Source organism: Danio rerio, chromosome 9 (assembly GCF_049306965.1).
Source record: "Danio rerio strain Tuebingen ecotype United States chromosome 9, GRCz12tu, whole genome shotgun sequence".
Classification (NCBI taxonomy): domain Eukaryota; kingdom Metazoa; phylum Chordata; class Actinopteri; order Cypriniformes; family Danionidae; genus Danio; species Danio rerio.
Window position 1 is genome coordinate 22,244,173 of NC_133184.1, and position 23,295 is coordinate 22,267,467.

Sequence of the window (23,295 nt, forward strand, 5' to 3'; positions counted from 1 at the left end):
AGGATATCAGCCACCAATAGTGTTCCTTTCTCTCTCATACCTACAAACAGTCACGTAGATGCATACATTTAGATGAATTCTCTGCTGGTTAAAATCCAGCGTTCCTAGTTCTTGTGGTGCACTGATCACAGCGGGGCCATCTGCTGCTCACTTTGGGGCCTTAACCTTCTTTTTACTCTTTCTTTCTCTGTGTATCTGTGTACGTGCGTGTATGTGTGTTAGTCATGTAAAGATTCATCATGAGCTGATTGCAAATCAATTCAGTTGTGTGACAATTCAAGTCAGTAGGGATGTTAAATGAATCATGTTTCATAATTTGGAAAGCAGTCTGAACATTTAGCAAATTTATTCTTAGTTTTTCTCTCAATGTCTCCCTCAATTCAATTCAATTTAATAATTTCTTTATTGGCATAACAAATGTTACAAATATATTGCCATTGTTATACAATGTATATATATATATATATATTGCATTTATAAAGTTTACATTAAAAAGAACATACATATGTAATAAACCTAGTGAACAGTTAATAGAAATAAAAAAGATGTATAATAATCAGTTGAATATAATAATAATAATTTAATAAAAGTACAAATAAAGATAATATATCAAAATAAACTACAGTTAATGATCACCATTTTAGGATAAAACATTTATAACAAACGATAACAAAAATTACTCTCTATCTCTCTCTCTCTCTCTCTCTCCCTCTCTCTCTCTCTCTCTCTCTCTCTCTCTCTCTCCCTCTCTCTCTCTCTCTCTCTCTCTCTCTCAAATTCAAATTCAAAGAGCTTTATTGGCATGACTGTAAAACAAATCACAATGTTGCCAAAGCAATAACAAAATACAGAACATTCATATAGATAAAAGAAATATAGGTAATAATAAACTAATACACACACACACACACACACACACACACACACACACACACACACACACACACACACACACACATATATATATATATATCTATATCTATATCTATATATATATATATATATATATATATATATATATATATATATATATATCATTATATTATACATATATGTTGTCACAATAAACAAGTTTAAAAGATTAACAAAAGTATATAATAATAAATGGTAAGGACAGAGAGCTTTAATAAGGGATAAGGGGGTTCAGCCTTTTTCTCTCATATGATGGCATGAGGACACGTACTGTGCTACTAGGTGGAGACACTTTTCATTTTCTCCCAAAATATAATGCAGTTTCTCCGTATTTGTGGCTTGCTGGAATTGTGGTAGAATTAGAGACATTTGTGTGAAGTAAGCTTCTCTTGATGATGATTCTCTCTATCTCTCTCTCTCTCTCTTTCTCTTTCTCTCTCTCTCTCTCTCTCTTTTTCATTGAAATTCTGATTGCTTTTTAAAAAAAAGTACTTAAAATTAGGGCTGGGCGATATTGCAAAAAAATTATCATGATGTCATGTTTCATATCATTCTATTTAGATAATTATTGATTATTTTTTAACTATACATTTAGGTATATTAGGATTTTTTAACCACTTAATTTTAATTTACCAACATTACTAAAGGCAAATAGTTTTAATAAGCAAAAACAAAAATATTTAAAGGGCCATGAAATCCCCTCGTTTCAGCAGTGTGTTTTCACACCTCTACTTTGGAAAAAGTCAGAAAAGTGGGCGTGTCCAGCTCTGTTTAGGGGGGAGTGTCGGAGGAAGAAAAGAGGCATGGTGTGGGAGTGTCTATTTGGGCGCGCTGAGTTTCAGAGTCAAAACACACACCCACAGGGTACAAAGTGACTGTGTTTACATGGACATCTGTAGTCGAATTATTTGCCAAATTATTAAATGGTGGACTTTAACTGCAGTTTGGCTCTTTCATTCAGGGAATTCATTCATGTCCCTCGCGACAAACGAGATATTTGATTCGAGGATCTGCTGTAAGCGTGTATTTTTCATGCAATGTTTGATACCGCACGGCGAAAGAGAGAAAAAAAAAACTCAGCATTTCCTGGAAACTTAGATGCACATGGCAGGTAGCGTCTGAAAGCCGCGCGTGTTATTCCAGTCACAAAATGCGGTGAAAATTCTACACGAGGTTATAGTTTGGTTGTAGTGCTAACCTGTTTACACTCGGTGCAATAGTTGGTTCGATACAAACAAACTGATTAAACAAAGGGCACTGGTTGCTCACTTACCAAATCTGTAGGGAAAGGACAATCCACAGCAACTAGAGCCGCGTCTTTATTAAGAGAAGACAACAAGCGAATCCGGATCCTAGCATTTGCAGATAAAAACAGTTCTCAGGTAAACAATAATCCTCCTTAGACACACAAGTTATTGTTGTCGCGCGTCGCGTACACTGTTAATCCACACGTGACTCCAGCTGCGCTCTCACTGAGAGAAAATGAAAACAAAACTTAACTGCAGCAAACTATAAAAGCAACACTTTGCGCTTGTTTTGCCAACACAACGTGGCGTCTCTATCGTCTTAACACTGTGACAGTAATGAATATTAATGAAGTTGCACAATAGAGCGTGCTGATTGGTTTGAACCAAGCCTTACTCATGCATTAATGCAGCACGCTGTAAGACGTAATAAGACACACTCTGGCACAGATGTCCAGTCTGCACGCTGGAATACACGCTATTATATCATGACCGTGACGCAGCTTCAAAAATTAGTTTCAAACCGAAAGTACGAATTTGCTTGAAATAACGCAAAAACAACCATTTACACTTTTTAGTGAAATATAGGTGTCCTAATAGTGTTTTTAGCAGTGTGGGACACATATACGACTGTCAACAGCTCAAAAAATGTGTTTTGGTGATTCGTGACCCTTTGAACTAAAATATCTGATCTCTTATGTCTTATAATAATAATAATAATAATAATAATTATTATTATTATTATAATAAATACAATAATAATAAAAAACACGTGTTAAAGAGACTTATACTTGATAGATAAAATGTTATAATATGTGTGCAATGGTGAAGTATAAATGCTGAACAATCAAAGCAAGTTTTAAGGTGTAAATAATAATGATACATTAAACCTCAAATTCTGTCAACACCACAAATTATGATAATCAATTCTTAGCTTTTAAGTAAAGGAACCAACCATCATTATTCAGATACATATTGCAACATTACAAATTGTGAACCCCCTATGCCCTATGCTAAAAAAAATTTGACGAGGAGCTAGTGGCTCAAGAAAAGAAACAAAAAAGCCACTCTGGCGACATCCTTACATCCTTTTTTATTTACAATCTCCTCACTGCTGCTAGCCACCACACTCATTTTCGCATGTGTTGTTATTCTGACCTGAAGTGACAAGTTTGTGGCTTTCTTGACCATATACAATGGGCTTTGCGCTCGTGCTCCCCTGGTGTCTCTCGTAACTAGGTGACCACAAGGCATTTTGTCAGAGGATGAAAAATGAACAAACCATTGCTGCAGCTCTGATACAAGTTGGAGAAAAGTAAAGGCACGGCAGTGTTTAGGTGCGCTGTTTATTAGCACTTAAACACTAAAAAACTAGACTGACACTGTTTCAGTTTACTATGATCTTCTACTGTATGTGAAGCTGCTTTGACAAAATCTACATTGTAAAATCACTATAGAAATAAAGATGAATTGAATTGTTTGTTTGAGGTAATTTGTCTGCTGTTTTATCTGAAATGTTTATTCCATACAAAATGTAAGGCAGATTGAATAATTCTACTTGCATGAATCGCGGTGCACTCGTGGCATTCTGAAATTTTATATGTTTTTAACTAGATGTGGCTGGAAAATGCACAACATGTGCGCGTTGCTCCCATGTACACATTGTGCAAGTCTCGCGCCTCCATTAGAAATGACAAACTGACACCCTAGCTTATTTGCATTGCTTCCAAGGTGTGCGTTCAGCAGCCACTTTTTAATAAATCTAAAGCCCTTCATACCGAAACTTATTACCAAATCTTTTTTTAATAATCAATGTTGACAATGGTGTTCGGTCAATAAATGTTGATACCAACTTTATCGCCCAGCCCTAGTTCATAAATAATAAATGTGAAAAATCCAGCTCAAGAAAAACACAAGTCTTGTTTTGTTTAGATTAGGATTATTGTAGGATTAGAATTTGTTTTAAATATGCAATAATTTTTTGTTATTTGACTATATTTTTTGAATTGTAAAATTATAAAAGGGCACTAAATTCTTTCCACATTTTGTTAAGAAAATTTGTGAAAAATAATAATTGCTGTTATTATTATTATTATTATTATTATTATTATTATTAATAGCAAATTGTGAGTTGACCAGTTTCTTTGCTTTCTCAGAGTGAGCAACTGACTGGTAATTACTTTTCTTTGAAAGAACACACACTCATTTCTGTCTGTAAAAAAATTATCAAATCTGGACCAAAGTGTCCGGATGAATATTGTTCAACAGCATTCTACCAGTGCTGTATTTTACAGGCTGGCAGCTGTGATTGTGTATGATTACTAAAGAGCTGTTATGGTTTATCACAACTCAGATAATATGGTAGGTGTTGTGTGTGTATATGTTTTGCCTTGTACAGTCAGTGCTCAAGACTTATTTCACTCATCACAGGATAGTTCACAAAGAAAGGAAAATGTGTTGTTAATTCGCTCACCCTCAGGCTATCCAAGATGTTGGTGAGAAACAGCCTCACACTCTTCAGAATTTTTTGAAGCTGTGATGTGTGGTTGATTTTTGTCATCTTGTCTTGTTGCGTCTGGTGTGAACAAATTGCTTCTTGGAGTGTTTAGTCGTGTATGTGGATGTGATTTGTTTCTACTAAACATTGCTGCTAGCTTTGTGACACATGCAAATGCTAATATACCAAATACTAGCTTTTCATCCTTGCATGTACTAACAAATTAGCCTGATGCTAACACCCTGGGTCCATTGTTCACTTACGGGACAGACTAAACATACTGAAATCTACACAGACCAATAGTCTTAACTGTTGATTGTTGTATTTTAACAACACAACAGATTTACCTTCTAAACTATTGTATTTATTTTTCAACGTTTTGCTATCAAATTAGCACAAAGCTAACTTTGTTTTAGGGATGCACGATATACAGTATCAGTGGCCATATCGTTATCGGCCGATAAATGCTATTTTTAATGTTGTCGTTATTGGTCCGATGTCAAAATAAGGTCGATGTCCTAAAGCAGATAGATTACGTAATTATACAGAACTGCCTGGCTGCCTCGCGCATGCGTGGGTCGAACTTGTTCAGACTCGTCCAGTCCACTAGAGCTTTCCTCACATTGTTTATTCCTTCAATGTCCGTCCTTTCTTTGTTGTGTTTTGGTTGAAATCACCCACTGTAAAAAATGTTACTTAGATCTAACTTATAAAAAGTGAGGCAAGTGGTTGCATCGGACGTTTTAGGTTGATTCAACTTCCAGCCTTTTTTAAGTATTTTAAACACTAAAATATTGCTTAAAACAAATGCAATAAAATTAAGTTGAGCCAACTAATATTTCTAAAATTACTCAAATCAGATAAACTTACTTTTTTTGTTAAACTTAACTTACTTATACATTGCTATATGTTGACTGTACTCATTTTAATTAAGTATTATGAACTTAATGATCTAAATAAAATTAACCATGCATATGTCATTTAAAACTAATTTAATTGACTTCTGGCTGTAACCTCAGAAAATAAATCTTCGTTTCTATATTGTAAGCACAATATACACTAGTAAAAACAGATAAACAGACTTTCCTGTCAATAACAATTAAATAAGAATGGGAAGATGGATTAAAGACCATAACATGTATTCAATATCAATCGATGTTCCTTTTAATAGTGACTACAAAATAGGCCATTAATGTGGCTACACATACACAATACATAAATAAAAACATTAATAATACCAGATCCTATTGAGAAATCATCCAAGGCAACTCAGTGAGGAGATTTGCATATTTTGATGAAGATTTAGGATGCATAATGTCCAGTCCCACAAAGAGTCTCTAATATATCTCAAATGTATACAGTTTTGATGGAAACTTGAAGTCGAGGACATCGGTAAGTCCAAACAGGAGCCATCATGCATTTGACAGGTTTGGCAAACCTCTGACAGTCCTATGATAATCCAAACTGTGTTGGGCTGATGGCAAATTTTTCCCGTGGGCAGCCGCATGCACCTCTGATTCCTCACAACTCTATTGGTAGAGACAAAAAGAAACAGGAGTTCAGGTGGTTGCTACCAAACAACATTAAATAGCTAAATACTGAATAGGAAATAACTACAAGTGAAGTTACAAAAGTGCAGTGAGAATGATGCATGGATGAAACACCTTAGTTTATCAGTTAAAAATTACCTTAGTTAAAATTACCTAACTTCTATTTAAAAAATAAAAAAAGGTTATAGAGGTTGTGTAATTACATTATTCCAGGTGTTTTTAGTTATCAAATTTTAAAGAAAACTGTGATTTTACTCAGTGTAACAGTGCATGTCATTGTGTTTTCCTGTCAATCAAAGAATTGTTAAAATTTAGGTATTACATTTTTTGTTTATTTTGGCAACTTATAAAGCATAAGAATGTGTATTTAATTTAGATATTAAAACTGTTTGAAAATGGCTATATGAAAATTATAGAATACAAGTTCTATAATTTAAATGTCATCTTCATTTTGCACCAAACTTTGCACGTCATAATACAAATTTTATTAAAAAAATAAATAAATACATTGCCATTTTACACATTACATTAAGGTTTACATTAAATTTTTGCTAAAGCTACATTTAATTGACTTTTTCTTCAAATTTAATGTCACTGGCAAATGACAGTTCAGTGATTCAGTGTTATCAGTTAGCTTTATTGAAAGACTGACAGATAATAAGAAACTGCATTAGGATATTTTTATACTGTTTTTACTGTTGCACACATAATATCTGTGTAAAAAAAACAGTAAAAAATTACTATTGCACTTCAGATATCAAATGTAAGTTAATTCTATGGAGCCCACTATTGTTTGCAATTTTACCAATGTTTTACTTGCCTGCAAATAATTATAGCTGTAGTTGTATCTAATGTTTTTCTTACCTGGATGTGAAGTTTGAAGATCCACAGGTAACAAAATCACTTTGGTATCTAAAGACCAAGAACATGCATTTTAGAATGAGGTGCATACAGTTTAAATGGTTCTGTAAACATCAGTAGTAAATGTAATTTAAGTTAAAATAAATTGTAAATCTGTAATTTATTCACTATGCAGCATTAAAAAACTTATGGACTAAATCTCTAAAACACAAACTTTAAGTTATACTTTCTCTTACGTTAAACACAAACTACTTAACTGTTGCATACGTTTCTGCATTTAATATCCATCCTTAATGTGCTGCTATAACTTAGGTGAGCTAACTTTAGCTAAGTTAGCGCTAGCAAACTGAACCCCCACACCCCGACCGCCCACCAGTGACCTTGTTAATCGGTTCTGCAACGTTAGTTATACCTACTAAGTGTTTTAAAACTACTTTCACTATTTGTTCTTAATAATATCACTTTTAATCATTAGCATAAACTAGCGTTGGTTAGCGTTAGCCAACTTAGCTTTCCATGTGAGAGCAGTCTAACTGTTAACATACCTGAGGCTGCAGTACAATTTACAAAGCTAAAACCTCACCTGCCTAGCGAAGACAGCAGTTTTGCATGACTTTACAATTATCATTCGGCTAAATTTGCAACTTACCGTGTTAATCAGATCCGCTGCTGGGAGCAGTTAATGTCGACCATTGCAGAAGCTGCGTCTGCCTGCTAAATCCCGGGCAATGAAAAAGGAGTCATGCAAAACTATAAAAATCACGTTTTATGAACACCTGCCCACATCGACAGCTGCTCTAATAAATTGTCTGTGTCAACTCACTTTTATAACATTTATTCTACACAATAACCACGTAAAAAAATCTACTCAAATAAATTGCATTAGTTTTATTCAAAATATACAGTTATATAAAAACTGATATATTTTAAGTAAAGAGGAAGCAAATTTAATTTTTTTGGTATAAAACAAATAAAATTAACTAGATTGCAATTATTTAAAGTAGATAGAACCAACTTTGTGAGTGTAGCACTTTTTACAGTGCCTCAGGAAATATATTACATTATGAATTAATTATGTAAACATAATAGCAGCGATGCACACATGCTAAACAACTCGTTAGAGGTTTTTCTAAAGTAATACTATCTGTATTTAGCTTTTTGCTTTTACGGTGGCTCTGAACTGTCAAAACACCTCTCAAAACGCTTTTTCAGACTTTACGTATTTGTACTTATGTATATTACTGTAACACATTTTATTCAAGAACATTTGAGCTGCTTTCACTTCTTAGTTCATTTTATTCAAAATATATTTATTTAACTTGTTTGTTAATTAAGTCCCATTTTGAATTAACCAATTGTGTTTATACAACAGTCAAGTTGCATGTTAGTTTGCTATGTGACAAAAGATACAATTTATTTTTGGCATGCTAATTTATGTCAACATGAATATAGATCTCTATAATCACCTTGCAATTTTGAAATTATGGGTTTTTAACTTTTGAGTAGGCTATTCTAAGATCAGTCCAAATTTTTATGAAGTTTTTAAAATAAAATTAGTTGTTTAGGGTTAAAAAATGTAACATTTTGAAATATTTAGATTTATCGGCTATAGTTATCAGTTCTCGATATTGGCCAAAAAAATCCATATCAGTACATCCCTAATTATTATAGATATGTTTGATAGAGTGTCATTGTTTTGGTTTAAATAGGCTCAGGACAAATATTACGTGTGTAAACAATAACACACATGCTAAACAACTCATTGGGTTTCTCTGAAGTAATACCATCTGTATTTAGCTTTCAGCTTGTATGAAGGCTCTGAACTGTCAAAACACCTCTCAAAATGCTTTTTCGGACATTACATACTGTATTTGTACATATGTACATATGTATTACTTTTAAACCATTTATTCAACAACATTTGAGCTGGTTTCAGTTCTTAGTTTTTTCTTTTCTTTTTTTTTGAAATATTTATTTGACTTATTTATTATTTAAATCCTATTTTGTTATTTAACATATTATTTTATGTAACAGTCAAGTTGCATGTTAATTTGCTATGCGAAGAAAAGGACATAAATTACTTTTGGCTTGCTGAATTATGTAAAATCATGAATATAGGCAGTGTTTCCTGTAGCATTTTTCCAGCTGTGGCGTCAGGCCTTTTTTTACTCTGATCTACCAACTACCTGTGGCGTTATTTCAATAGTATTACGATTCGAGATAGCGTTTATGCAATAGCCTACAGCATGCAAATCCTTCGCTTGCGCGCCGATTTCCTCTGCTCGCGCACAAAACTTCTGCATGCGCCCTCAAATATACATTGCTCAAGCACAGATCTTGCACGCTCTCAAATAAACACTGCTGAAGTGCGATTTAGTGCGTTTATGTAACAAGTATGTGTCCAACATTTATTATATAGGAATTTTGTGAATGTCTTTAATAGACCTACAGAGTGACATTAATGCATCCTGAAGTAAAGTGAAATGGCTCTACGTCATGTTTGCTGGCATCACGCACCTGTCAGTCAGTAAGTCAGCTAGTCAGCCAGTCAGCACGTTACCTTAAAGAGTTAAACAAACAGCGCACAGCACCACTACGGTTACAGAAAAGTTCGCTCTGTTATAATTCACTTACCTTTTAATACGTTTTGGTGCGATTATCACCCACTATAAAAAAAAAAAAACGCAACAATGTTTTGAATAAGAAGCTGTATTGTAGCTGCGGAGGGATCAATTTTGGCATGGTGCCCCATCATGGAAGAATGAATGTTGCGGAAACCATGATATACGTCTATATAATCACCTTGCAATTTACACATTTTTGCCTTTTTTTTTGTTTGAGTAAGCTATTTAATCATAAGATAAGATCAAACTTTTATGAATAAAATCTTTTTTTTTTAATAAAATCAGTTGTTTACTGTATCAAAATATAACATTTTGAAATATTTATATTTTATCAGCTAATATAACGGTTATTCAAATATTAAGAGTTATCAATATTGGCCAAAAAAAAAAAAAACGATATTGGTGCATCCCTACTTTGTTTAGCTGATGAAAGGACTGGAGCTGACAGGAAACAAGGCTCCCACAATGCCTCGCTCTCTCTTTTCCACAAGGAGCACACCTCTCTTGCTTCGTGTGATTAAACAGAAGTGCTGAATTCATCTTTCTTGTTTGGATTAGCTGCTGTGTTTCCTGTGCTCAGAGGAGATAGATAAGAACGGAGAGAAGCTAGTTGTATATATTGTTAATGGTGTCTGTCAGAGTTTGCTGTTTGCTTTTGCATGTGAAGTAAGTGTGTGTATTAAAGGTTTTATATGATAAAACTCATACTGTTGCATGACTTTTTTACTCTGCATAGAAACAGTAGACTTTCATTTAGCTTGCACACAATATTTTTTTTGACACATAACAAAGCAAGCACATATACAAGAGAGTAGTTGGTTGTTTTATTCAGTTGTATTATTTATTTTTTGCTTCAATCCTTATAAAGTCTAGATGAATCCAAATTTAGATTTATTACTCATTGTTTAGATGTTTTTTAGGAACAGAAGTATTTAAACTAGTTATCCATGTCTGGCTCTTTTTGTTGTTGTTGTTTTTAACAATTTATTTTCTTTATTTGTTAATAAATACAACAATGCTTTCTAAAGTAAAAGTCTGTTTATTTTACACTTTGAGTTATATAAAAACGTTTTCATGATTTTGTTTTTGAAATATGGACCACCTTGCTCTTTTAAGATATAAGCACTAGCCTTTCAATAAATCAACCACTCAACCAAAATTTCAGACTTATTCCAGTAATATTAAAAATCGTTTTCCATTTCATTTTACTTAAACTGGGATGACTTCCAAATGTATCATTACCAGTAAACTGAATCCATTATTAATGCCATTTTCTTCTGTTGCTAACTGTTGTTTAAATTATTTATAAACTTTTTTAAACCAGTAACAGAGTTGATAATAACAGAGTTGATGTTTTCCACCATTCTGTGCTTTAGCTCGACGGCCACAGCCATATCGCCCTTTGGCTCACTGAAGCTAAGCAGGGCTGGTCAATACCTGGATGGGAGAGCATGTGGGAAAACTAGGTTGCTGTCGGAAGTGGTGCTAGTGAGGCCTGTGGTCTGTGTGAGTTCTAATGCCCTAGTGAAGTGGAGGGGACACTATATTGTCAGTGAGCGCCGTCTTTTAAATGAGGTCTTAAACGGAGGCCCTGACTCTCTATGGTCATTAAAAATCTCATGGCTCTTCTTGTAAAGAGTAGGGGTGTTATCTCGATGTCCTGGCCAAATTCCCTTCATCGGCCCTTACCGATCATGGCGTCCTAATCCACTGAATTGGCTGTATCACTGTCTGTCTTCTCCACCTGTAGCTGGTGTGTGGTGAGTGCATTTGTGGCATTGTCCTGTGGCTGCTGTCACATCATCGATTAGGCTTGGGCGGTATCCAAATTTTGATACCATCAGTCCTCCTCCCTATTTTACCCCGGTATCTGGTATTAAAAAATTATGACGTAAGGCTCAGACAGCTTCACCAAACCGTTGGCTTGTGCCTAAACTATTCAGAAACTGAATACCTTATGCGACCTTAGGTTTGTGGTAACCGGTTTATCTTGTTTGCATTAGAAATCTGCGTAGGACGCTCTTTCATATCCTCACACACACACACACACGCGCACACACACAAACAAACAAACACACACAAGCACACACAAACACATCAGAGTATGTGAGGGGAGCGGAGCGGGACTATTACTAAGAGCGCAGAGGGCCTATCTGAAGATTCCTCTCCACTCGCTCTAGAATGACCTTTGATGGTTGTTATGCCAACTTCAGTTTAAGATCTGAAAGTTAGCAAAGATTCGTTGTGGAGTCGAAAACGGAATCTATATATCTATATCGGCGCGGATCAGCTAAAATGTCAAAGCAGCTTCATAATAATCATCCGCCCGCCCGCACATAAAAATTTATCTGATATAGCCTTTATATCCGCACCTGATTGTCACTTTAATATTTCAAATATTTTGTTTTAAGCATAATGATAGATCTGCGTGAATCATTTGTTATTAACAGCAGTCAGCTAATCTATCCTTACGAATGCAAGAACTTAAAGTGCTTGTCTGGCTTTTACTTGACCGGCCTTTCGCACACACATGATGTTTCATATGTCAGGTACCGGTCTTGCGGCTTTCATATAAAGTGCTTTACAGCCGTTGCATAGCCTATTACATACCCAGCACTTGATTCAACCTCGTTAACCTTTGATAAAACGCTCCCAAATGGCACTTTTCTTTCCTTCCTTTTGTTTTTAATTCTCCCTTTTTTTTTTCTCGGATCGGTTTCGCCTCCAGTTCTGCTTTAACAAATGAGTTTAAAAAATAACAAGGCAAAAATAATTAATAATTAAACTCATCCACTCGCAATTAATCATATTTGAGTTTAAAACGGCTACATTCTCACCTGAAAAACTCCTAAAACTTTATTGGTCCCACTTTATATTAAGTGGCCTTAACTAATATGTACTTACACAGGAACTAATAGTTTGTTACAATGTTCTTATTGTGTAAATACATGTATTTACTATGTACTTATGCTTGATTAATTACATGTATGTAATTACATCTGTAATTAACTTTTGTAACTACATTTGTAAATACATTGTTGACCATTCCTTACACCTTAACCCACCCTTAAACCTACCCATGCCACCAAACCTGTCCATAACCCAACCTCTATCCCAACTCAAAAGCACCACAAGTGTTCTCAAATATATCATAAACACAGTAAGTACATTGTATTTATTTTTTTGATGTAAGTACATAGTAGTTAAGGACACTTAATATAAAGTGGGACCACTTTATTTTGTGACACAGTAAAGGAGTTTTTTTTTAAAAACATGCGTTTTTTTCTTCCACCATTAGCGTTTGCTGGTTTAGCTGCAATGCATTCTGGGATACCTGAGCTTTGCAAGTTTGCACAAGTCACCTCTCGATGCATTCTAAAGCGGCAGAGCAACTACACATCCGGGATTTTTATCTGTATTGGAACAGTACTTTGGCGACGGTTGATGACGTTTCACGAGGACACAAGAACGCAAGTACAGACAAGAACGCATATTGAAAAACAGCCAGTGAAATATAATTTTTGTTCTTTAAAACTATTTTGTTTTTGAAAAATAACAAAAGGTTTATCTTTTTGGGCTGTATCCAAAACCGCATACCTCCATACTATATAGTACGCTAAAATCAATATGTGAGCCGAGTAAAATGTCCGAATTCATATAATTCAAAAATCAGTATGTGAGAAGTACCCAGATGGCTTACTACTTCTGGCGAGATTCTGAAGTGCGCATCCCATGCATGCTGCGCTATCCAATAATGCCCCACAAGAGAATTCATGAACGTGAGTGAAGCGACTCAACTGACGTGGGTAGGTCACGTTACCATGACAAAATGGGGGATGTAGTACGTCCGAATTCCATTCATACTGCTCACATTCTTACAGTATAGAATTTACTGTTTTCTAACGGCCGAGTATTACATTTAAATTCAAATTCAGTATCTACTGAGCAGTAGGTAGTTTTGGATACAGCCTTGAAGATGCAAAATGTACCTACAGTACAATTCTAGAATGACACATGAGTTCAGGAAGTAACACTTAACAAATATTCCACTCACGTCTGCTATGTGAATACCTGCAGAAAACTTACTCATGTACTGTTTTTGCATGATGTGGGAAGGAATCCGCTATTCTTTCACTCTGACTCTTTCATTGTCTCTCACTTTCTTCTTTTGTACGCATTTGAGTTTTCACAGAGTGCTTGTTTTGTTCAATCTGGATTTGAAATGGATTTATCGTCCCGGTGCAGTGCTTTTTATTATCTTTTCATAAACTCTTCTCCAGAAGCCTCATTTTGAAAATTCTCCGAATGTAATTACTTCTAATACTCCCTCTACATTAACTAAGAGATAAGCTTACAGTCATATTGATTCGTCTAAGGGGCCCTCAACACAAGCTCCTCAGTTCCTTCCTCCACAGCACTCAGCCATAACAGGGGATTATGGACTGTTTTAGAGCGAGAGTCTTCTGAACATATGAGTGTTTTTGCTCAGTTCTTTTGCCAGCTCTGATGGGGGATCTGCAAAGGCTTGAAGTGAGCAATAAGGTATATTATGTCAATCACTAGCAGAGCTGACAATCTCACATTAGACCTTTTGTGATGGACGGCGTGAATTTTTATGCATGACTAAATGGATTTTAGCATGTAGGATTAACGTTTGTTGTAGTGCTGGGCGATGTGGCCAAAAAATTTCAGATAACATTTTTCATACAAGTGAATCACTATCGGGATAAATGAAGGAAATGTGGATTTGACTAGTTTGTTGGAATGATAAACAGTCCATGTAACACAAAAAGACTGCATAGTATAGTTCCACTTTGAAGCATAAACAATGCATTGAACATTAATTGAGCATGTTTTGTTGTTTTACAAATGTAAGTTATATTGCAATTAATTGTTGTTACTGTTTTGTCGTCCAGATTTACATCAAAAGCATTTGGTTTCTAGTAGGGCTTGTCAATTTGGCATCTAAAAAAAAATCCCTGATTTGTTTTTTGTTTTGTTTTTTACACAAAAATAGATTTACGATTTAAATGCTTAGAGTTGAAGGTTATTAACCAATACAACCTTATCATAATTAGAATTATATGATATAAAAATGCTCAAGAAAAAAGTTGTTAATTAAAGATCAAATTTGAAAAGCTCTGTTTATAATTGCATACAAAACCTTTACTACTAATAATAGTAACAATAATATAAATTAGACCATTGTATTTAATTGCACTGAAAGTAAACTACAGTGAAAGTAAACACATAATAATTATTAAAAAGTAGACCTTTTCAAGATGATTTTTTTTTTTTTTTTTTTTAAAGAACATGCATTCAGAGGTTTATTCATTTTTATATTAGGGTTTATCCGTTCATATAATTTATTCACAATAGGCTAGTGGGTTGCATTTTATTGCTTTTATTTGCGTCTGGCCACTGCATTTGGTAGAGTAGTCTAGTGCACTGAGCCGAGTTTGTCAGAGTTGATATTTACAGTAACTAGTACTGTGCATCATTGTGGCTAGCTCACGTAATTTATCTGGAAACAGCATCGTTGGATTCCAACATTAGATCGGTAACAGTTATAGATATATACAGTGTATACTGTATCTCTGGGTAACAGTTTCTTTTATGTTCACATTTTCTCCATTAATTGTCTCATCTATTAGCTTCTTCTCATTGGGAAAAATACAAGTTGTGGCCCATAGTTACAAATTCGTCACAAAGTGTCTTGCGGTGAATGCGTGACTGAGAGCCCTGATTTATGCCTTTTTTTGGCGGGCATGTTTGTGCGTTCGTGTTTTTCCATTTCATTTCAAACAGCGCAACATTTCTCAGAGTTCTTCTCTGCTCACTGCATGTTGTTTGTGTTTCTTTGGCAATGTGGGGGGAACTACAGGAGCCCAGACGGGAGTGTCATGTGTTAGGGTGAACACATCAATTTGTTTGAACAAAAAATGGTTAACTTCACACTCGAGGTAATCGATTTATTGGCCACCCCTAGTTTCTAGTAGAGGTTAACCGATATATCGGCCATCGATTTTGGTCGAATTTAGATACATTTTAAATCACCTATCAGTATACTGCCAGTAATATGAATAAGGCTGATATGAAGAAAATTAGCTGCACTTCCTTTGAATAATCTAATGTTTTTCTCAGATCATATAAAACTATAAATAAAATATATTATGTCAAGGAACGAGAGAAAACAGACTACAAGTGATATTAGTAATATTTTGCATAGCAACAACATTGGCTTTATTTGTTAAGTTTAAATAAAAAAATGTGTCCTGTTATATGTCAAATTAAAGTTACTCTTGGTAAAATAAATATTGAATAGCAAAAATCACCTTCAAACTGTGTCATATTGTATTTTTATTTAATTTTTTCTCAAATTGTCTCACTTAAAATGTTGCAAAGTTAAACTGATCCAAACCATGTTCAATAAAATGTTTTTAAGAAATGTCAGAACTAGCCATTACTGTATAATGCTGTATGTAATAAACCATTATCAGTATCTGATTCAGCTAAAAGCTTTTTATTTTTGTTTATTTATTTTTTTTATATTATATCGGCCAAAACATTTTTTATCGGTGCATGCCTTTTTTTTCTCTTTAATTTTCTTCAAAACATTTTTTGGTTCTTATAAGTCATACTGATTTAAATTGAAACTAAGGTAAATTAACAAATGACAACTTTAAGTGCTTTCTAAAGATTGATCAACAGGAACGGTACTAGAGTCTTAGTTTTCAGTGTTTATTTTATGAGTGCTTTGGCAGTTCCTGTGAAGGAGGTTGGGTCATTTATGTGAACTGAACTTGAACTCTTATTACGTACCGTGTAATACGTCAAAGCTTGTCTACCAGCCGCCAGGCCAATTATCTGACTCGTGTCGTATTTGTGGCATGTTGCTGTGAAAATGTGGAGCTCAGTGCTGCTCTATTACTGTTAGTATTGTTGGCAGTGTGAGCACTTACCCTGCAGGGTGCTGCGACCTGAAGATCATTAGAGGGCAAGTTCATGCCCGTCCATATGCCCAGAAGCTCTGATGGGGAGAAAGTGAGACTTTACAAAGCAGCGAAGGTCACTGATGGAATAATTGTGCCTGTGTTTAAAAATACAAGTTACATCATCAAATATAGTGAAACAAAACACAATACACAGAATGTATGTTTTGTATGACATTGCGATATTTATTTTTTTCTGCAAATCTGTAAGTTTTTTTTTCTTATATATATTGTAATAGGAACACAATTTTGCCAGATTACTTGAATTGAAAATCATAATTTTAAATTGAATGAGATGATTGTTTTGGTAAACAAGTTGAAGAAAATGAAAAAAGACCAGGGCTGCATGATATTGGAAAAATCTAATATTGCCATATTTAATTTTTCTGTAGTAAATATTGCAATGCTTTTCTTACTTTGCTTTGTCTAGTTTCTAGTAAAAATATCAAGAAATTCTCAGATCAAGTAAAAACATTTTGTTTTTACCTTCAGAAGAAATAAGTGAACATTAACTTTTCCCTTAAACAAGCTAAATTATCTGCCAATGGGGTATGTAAATTGTTGTTTTCTCTTTTAAATTTGTATATTTGAACTACAAACAAAACAAACATTTAAGTAAAACTTTTTTTTTTTTGCATAAATTGTATAAATTGTTTAAATAATTATATAAAATTAATCTTTGTTACATCTCCAAACATCATAAATTGAGAATTTCAAGTGTTTAAGAAAGTTGTACACAGTCACAGGTCTATGCATACATATGATAAACATTTAATCTATTATGAATAAACTTAGCAGTCACTGTGTAAAAAGCATGTGTTTTGTAGCTCCTGTTCAACAATAATTTAGTTTCAGCACTGCATATTTAGTGATGTGGCTTTTTTCGGATGCACACAATGTGTTATTGAACAATATATTGTGCAGCCCTTCACTATAAATATTCCTTGTCGTTTAAATAAACACACAATAGATCATTGTTAAAGCTATTAACATAAACATAAAATTTCAAAATAAAAATTTTAAAACATAAAAATTGCAATGTTAATGTTGAAACAATATATTGATATAGGCTATTGTGCAGTCCTAGACATGAAATAATATGTAATGTAATGTGCATTTATATAGAGTATTTATTGTGTATGTCCATACACACAAAGCGCTTCACAATCATGAGGGAGTCTCTTCACATTGCCACCAGTGTGCAACATTTACTTGGATTTTGCTACGGCAGCCACAGGACAACGGTGCCACTGCGCTCACCACACACCAGCTACAGGTGGAGTGTAGAGACAGTGATCAAACCAATTCGGTAGATGGGGATTATTGGGTGGCCGTTATGGTTAAGGGCTGAGAAGGAATTTGGCCTAGACATCGGGGTTACACCCCTACTCTTTATGAGAAGTGCAATGGGATTTTTAATGACCACAGAGAGTCAGGACCTAGGTTTAAGGTCTGATTTGAAAGACAGTTGTAATATAACCAAATGTGACTTCAATATGATACAAAAAAAAAAAAACACCCTGGGATAAAAAATAACCATGCAAGGCTTGTCTATCACAGACCAGCCTTTATGAGGCTTTTAGGCTAAAACTCCACAGCATTAAACACTTAAATGTGACCGTTTAATTAGTCTTTGTAGCTGCATTATAAAGGTAACCTTCACAGAAATTCTCGGTTTTGAATAAAAAATCAGCGCATTAGTCAGACAGGCCAACAATACACCAGTCATTACTGGTATAAAAAAAAAAAAGAATGAAGCAAGCACATTATGGCACACTACTGCTCATTTGTGAATGCACTATGAAGGACAAACAGTATCTGCAGCCCTAAGTAGCTGTTCATAAACAATGGAACTCTGTGGAAGACTGAGAGTTATAAGAAACTTGTTGAACTTTTTAACTTGAGCCCCATGTCTTTAAAATGCTGTTTCGTGCACAAGATAATGCAAACGAGGCGACGCTCAAATGCTAATGTTAATCACACCGATCAAGCAAAGTTTTCATGGAAAAACATTGGAAATGCAGTGCAGTGGAATGAAGAAATTTCTGCTGTTTGATGTTTCATTTGCATGATGGTCCAGGTGAAAGCTGCTGATATTTCTTTGCTTTTATTCTGTGAATAATAGCTTGCTGCTGTTCTTTTATACTTTAGTCATTTTGAATTCGAATTGCCTTGACTTTTTGGTAGACCTCAGAAACTGAATGTCTACTTTTTGGCTAAGAAATATTCAGCGTATTTCTTATTTAAATGATTTCTGAACAAACAGACAATTTAGTACAGTATTTGCTTTCATGTGCCATTTCTACATAGATATTCAACTTTACCAGTTTTTTTTTTTTTTTAGCTTTGCACAATGTTGACCACTTAACCTCTTCGAACCCTTTGTCCATTCCAAAGGACATCACATGTCAGCCCATGTTTTTTTTTGTTCCTGAGCATTTTATTTAATTTAAAGCTTGCAATTCATGACAGTGGATGATTGTCATCTTATCATATGATGGTAAGGCATGGGATGTTGTCCCTTGAAAAAATCCAGTACACTGCAGAGCAGCATGGCATCACTTCACTCCAGACACAGACGTAAGCCACGTTTACATTATTTTTATACAGATTTACTGATGTGTTTGTTAATATTTCATAGATTGTATGTTAAAAAGAGGACTTGCTGATAAGTTAATGAACATTCTGATTGAACCTTTTTTATATTAAAAAACTAAATCCATGTACTAATTAATTACTGAAACAATTTGCAGAATTTACAGATCTTGAGGTTCTTGAGCATATGGCAGATGGAAATGTATTATGTGGAGTGATGAGGAAGATGAAGATGAAGTTTGTTATAATGGAGGTGCAATCTATACAACAGAAACCTCAAAATTAAAGTAAAATGTTACAATCTTAATCTTTGGATTTTGAATTTAAATATCAAGATTATACCAGAAATCATGCATGTTTTTTTTTTTTTTTTTTGTATATTCTGTTTGTATAGTGTTCAGGAAGTACAACTGTTCTGACCTGATGATATAAAAGGAAAAAAATATGTATACTTAATGGGTGTTGAATTTGTATTAGTATAATTTGGTCTCATTTATAGGCGGCTCAAGATCTGTGGAAACATACTTTTACATTTTTAAGAAACTTGGAACATAATTCAGGTCTGAAGGGTTTAATGTGGGCTGAATTTAGTAAAGAAATTAACTGAAAATTCAGCCATGTTACATGATACACTAACTAACTTCAGTCATGTGAGTTTCATTTATATAACTCCTTTGGTTTAGATCCATCCCTTAACGCTTACAAAACCATTGGAGAGAGAATTCACTTTTCTGGCAAGATGACAACCTTGAATGGCCAATATGTGGGAATTAGTTGAATGATGGGTTATATTTGACATGTCAGAAAATGCAGCAATGTCTAACTGTGAAGTTTAAAGGCTGTCTCCAAAACAGTAGACCTGTCTTGAGTCTCTCAGTGTCAGAATGCTCTTAAAATCAATTTATCTCCCTGCCTGGCCTCTCTTGCATCGTCACATTTACTGCAGTGAGGCTCGGCCTGATGGGATTCTGTCTGTCGGCTGGCCGGGTTATAGCACAGTAACTTCAACCTGCATCTCTGTGGCAAATGGGAGGAGTCTAAATCAATCACCGGGGCTCAGGCCGTCACCAGGGGCAACTGGTAATTGCAGCTCTGCTGGCTGATGCTTTCAGTGTTGCAGTTCTTATTTGACCTCGCTGCAGACTTTTCACAGGTGCTCGTCTCTGCTGGTTTGCTGTAGAGCCGAAAGTGATCTATGAATGAAGCGCGTGTGCCTGGTGGGGGTTAATGATAATTAGTGCAGCTCCCCCTAGAGGAAACGGTGGAGGGCATTTGCACATTGTGTTTGTGTACTGCAGAATGCTGTTTTCAAGCACCGCAGTAATTAACTGACCGGGTGAAACTATACTGTCCGCAGAAATGATTATCAGATTTTTCATGAGAAACACCTACATGGTAATCTCTTGTTTATGCTATTTAGAACAATTGTTCTGAACGTTTTGTCCTTCAAATCTCCGTCCTTAAAACCTGAGATTGTTCTCAGAGCTTTCGCCATACGGTATGAGCACACTTGTGTTTTTGCTTCATAAAAATGTGATCAGAATTTTAAGTGAGTGTGAACCTTTTTCTTTTTTTTTAAAGGTGCCATATATATTACACTCACAGGATTTACATAAGAAAGAGTTTCACGCTGTACTGAATCGGGTATTATCCAGATTTTAAGTCCAAAAAAGGCCACATTGGTGAGCAAACGTCAGGGTTGTGGCTAATATGTAAATCTTTTTTTCATTTCAAAATGATTTTGGCCAATCATAAGTTAAGCACTGATCAAGGTGGTTGTTGTCGTTAATCGATTATATGACGAGCAGTATAACACAATACAAACACTATCATATCTGTATTAGTGTAGATTGTTTTCAGTCTATGTGGTTCTGGTGACTACTGAAATTTAGAAAGAGGGCTGGAAGTAAAAACCTGAATGGGAGAGTTAGAGGAACGTTTGTATTATTGCGATTTATACCATATTTCAAAGGAGATATACATAGAAAATAATCACATATGATGAGCATGGTCCCTATATCATGAAGACGGCCTAGTTTTCTACTGAACTCTATTCACGGCCATCGAGGCAGTATATACTGTTTAAGCGGTTACGTTACATAAAAAATACTATAGTAAATACTATAGTGTTTGGAAGCATACTATATATATAATTACTTGAATTAAACTGTTTTAGTCATTATATTGTTGCTGTGGTACAACACAACTGTGGTAATAAATAAATAATTTAATCTGCTTCAGTTTTCTATGCTATAATTACTGTATACACCATCACAATGCACCACAGTATACACTACCTTTATTTACTATACTACAGTATTCTGTATTATAAATTACTATAAAGTCCCAATTCGGATATCTTCCAGATATCACAAAATAACATGAAAGCATACAGAAGCGTGGACGGATAGTCTACATTCTTATGTATTTGTTTTTGTGAGGGGGAGTAAACTTAATGAACTTGCCATGAACAAACATTCACCGCTGCTGCGGCATATCTCGATGCATGGTAACGTTATGGTTGTTTATTCTGCCGAAACGCCAGTAAAGACTTGGATTATTGCAAAACAAGACAGAGATTTCATTACAGCGATTACATGGCAGGGTATATTATTAATGTTCTCCGGGATTTTGTAAAATTTGTGGTGGTGTTTGTATCTTATTTTTTTAAAACGCATGATAATATTTATACACTTAGCTAGGTCTGTATATAATGTTTATTGGTGCTGTCAAACGAAATATCGATTTCAAAAAAGTTTGTACACATGGATGTATTAATTTTTTTTTATTACCTGCCGCCTTTTCCTCTGTTTTTCACCCAGTTTTCTGAACTTTTCTGCCTTCTATAAGCAAAAACCTTTGGAAGTATATAAAAGCTATTTTGCATTTTTTATTTGGGCAGATTTAAACAATCATAAACAACATAAAACCGAAATATTTTGATGTTCTGATGCCGATTCCTATGTAGAAGAATCACTTCCTGAACTCCATCTGAATTTCCAAGTCCCCAATGACGTCATGTGAAAACAACCTATACCTTCGATTTCCGAATATTACCTCATACAGTAGCTTGCAGGGTTTCATGGCTCTTTCTGAAATCAAGTAGGGAAACACGAAACAAAATGTTTTTATACTAATACTTTCAAATGATTGCATATGAACTTCTTATTTGTGAGGAAAACAAAAGGAGAATTTTCGAGGAATGTTAAACTCCAAACACCTTTTATTGAATGTGTCACAAAAGGGGATTGTAAAAGGCTACATTCTCCCAGTCAGTGTGTGGGCTTGACAACCACATTCACTCTTATGCTGTATAAGTCCAAGTCCTAAAATGTACTGCTCATTCAGCAGCTTGCGGTAGAGGCTCGAATACTGCCTGTTTGAATGTGGAAATCAAGTCAAATCTGTGTTCTATTCGTGGCCATCACCTGTAACCATAGAAACAGTGGCTAAAGTAAATATCAATGATGGCAATGTCCAAAATTGCAATATCTTCAATGCAATAAGTTCAACTCGTGTGGGTTTTTTTTTCTTTCTTTTTTTTTTCTCATTACTGTTTTTGAAGCTTTTATATCTCACGAAGGAGTAGAGCATTTGAGTCGTGCACAGATCAAAACTCACTAAAGTAGCTCCGCTGGAGGATAGTGGCTGGATCTAAAAGCTGACATCGCAATTAGATGCCCCCCCCCCACACACACACACTTGGGCGTCTTTATAACGACTCTTCAGTCTTTTAAATCTATCAGGTAACGCGTCGCAGCATCGGTACACTGCTTCAATCTTTCGCCTATCGCTTGTACTTAGTCATTTTAAACTGGGTGCGCATGGAATTGCTATGGAACAAACTTGTGCAATATGTGAACAGACTATTTCATGGCGGCATCACAAAGAGGTTTATGATCAATGCATGGCAAAAAAAAATCTGTGGAAGTACAAAAGTACATGCAACTAATTCGGACATGGTCAAACAGAACATTGGAGCCTACTTATGGTTGGCTGCATACGCACATACGGAAGTCT

General features: G+C 34.8%; 1 protein-coding gene and 2 long non-coding RNA genes across 4 annotated transcripts in view; 1 reads left to right on the forward strand and 2 right to left on the reverse strand.

The window, feature by feature from the left end:
* The window catches only part of LOC141376109 (uncharacterized), a 607,180-nt gene that overhangs the window by 96,849 nt on the left and 487,036 nt on the right, over positions 1-23,295 (reverse strand). The gene's annotated exons all lie outside the window — the stretch shown is intronic.
* The window catches only part of man1a2 (mannosidase, alpha, class 1A, member 2), a 214,567-nt gene that overhangs the window by 78,276 nt on the left and 112,996 nt on the right, over positions 1-23,295 (forward strand). The gene's annotated exons all lie outside the window — the stretch shown is intronic.
* LOC137496469 (uncharacterized) lies at positions 6,095-7,787 on the reverse strand. Its single transcript, XR_011016829.2, has 3 exons — positions 7,714-7,787; positions 7,068-7,115; positions 6,095-6,182 (listed from the first exon to the last, which is right to left on the reverse strand). It is a non-coding gene; the product is annotated as an uncharacterized lncRNA (long non-coding RNA).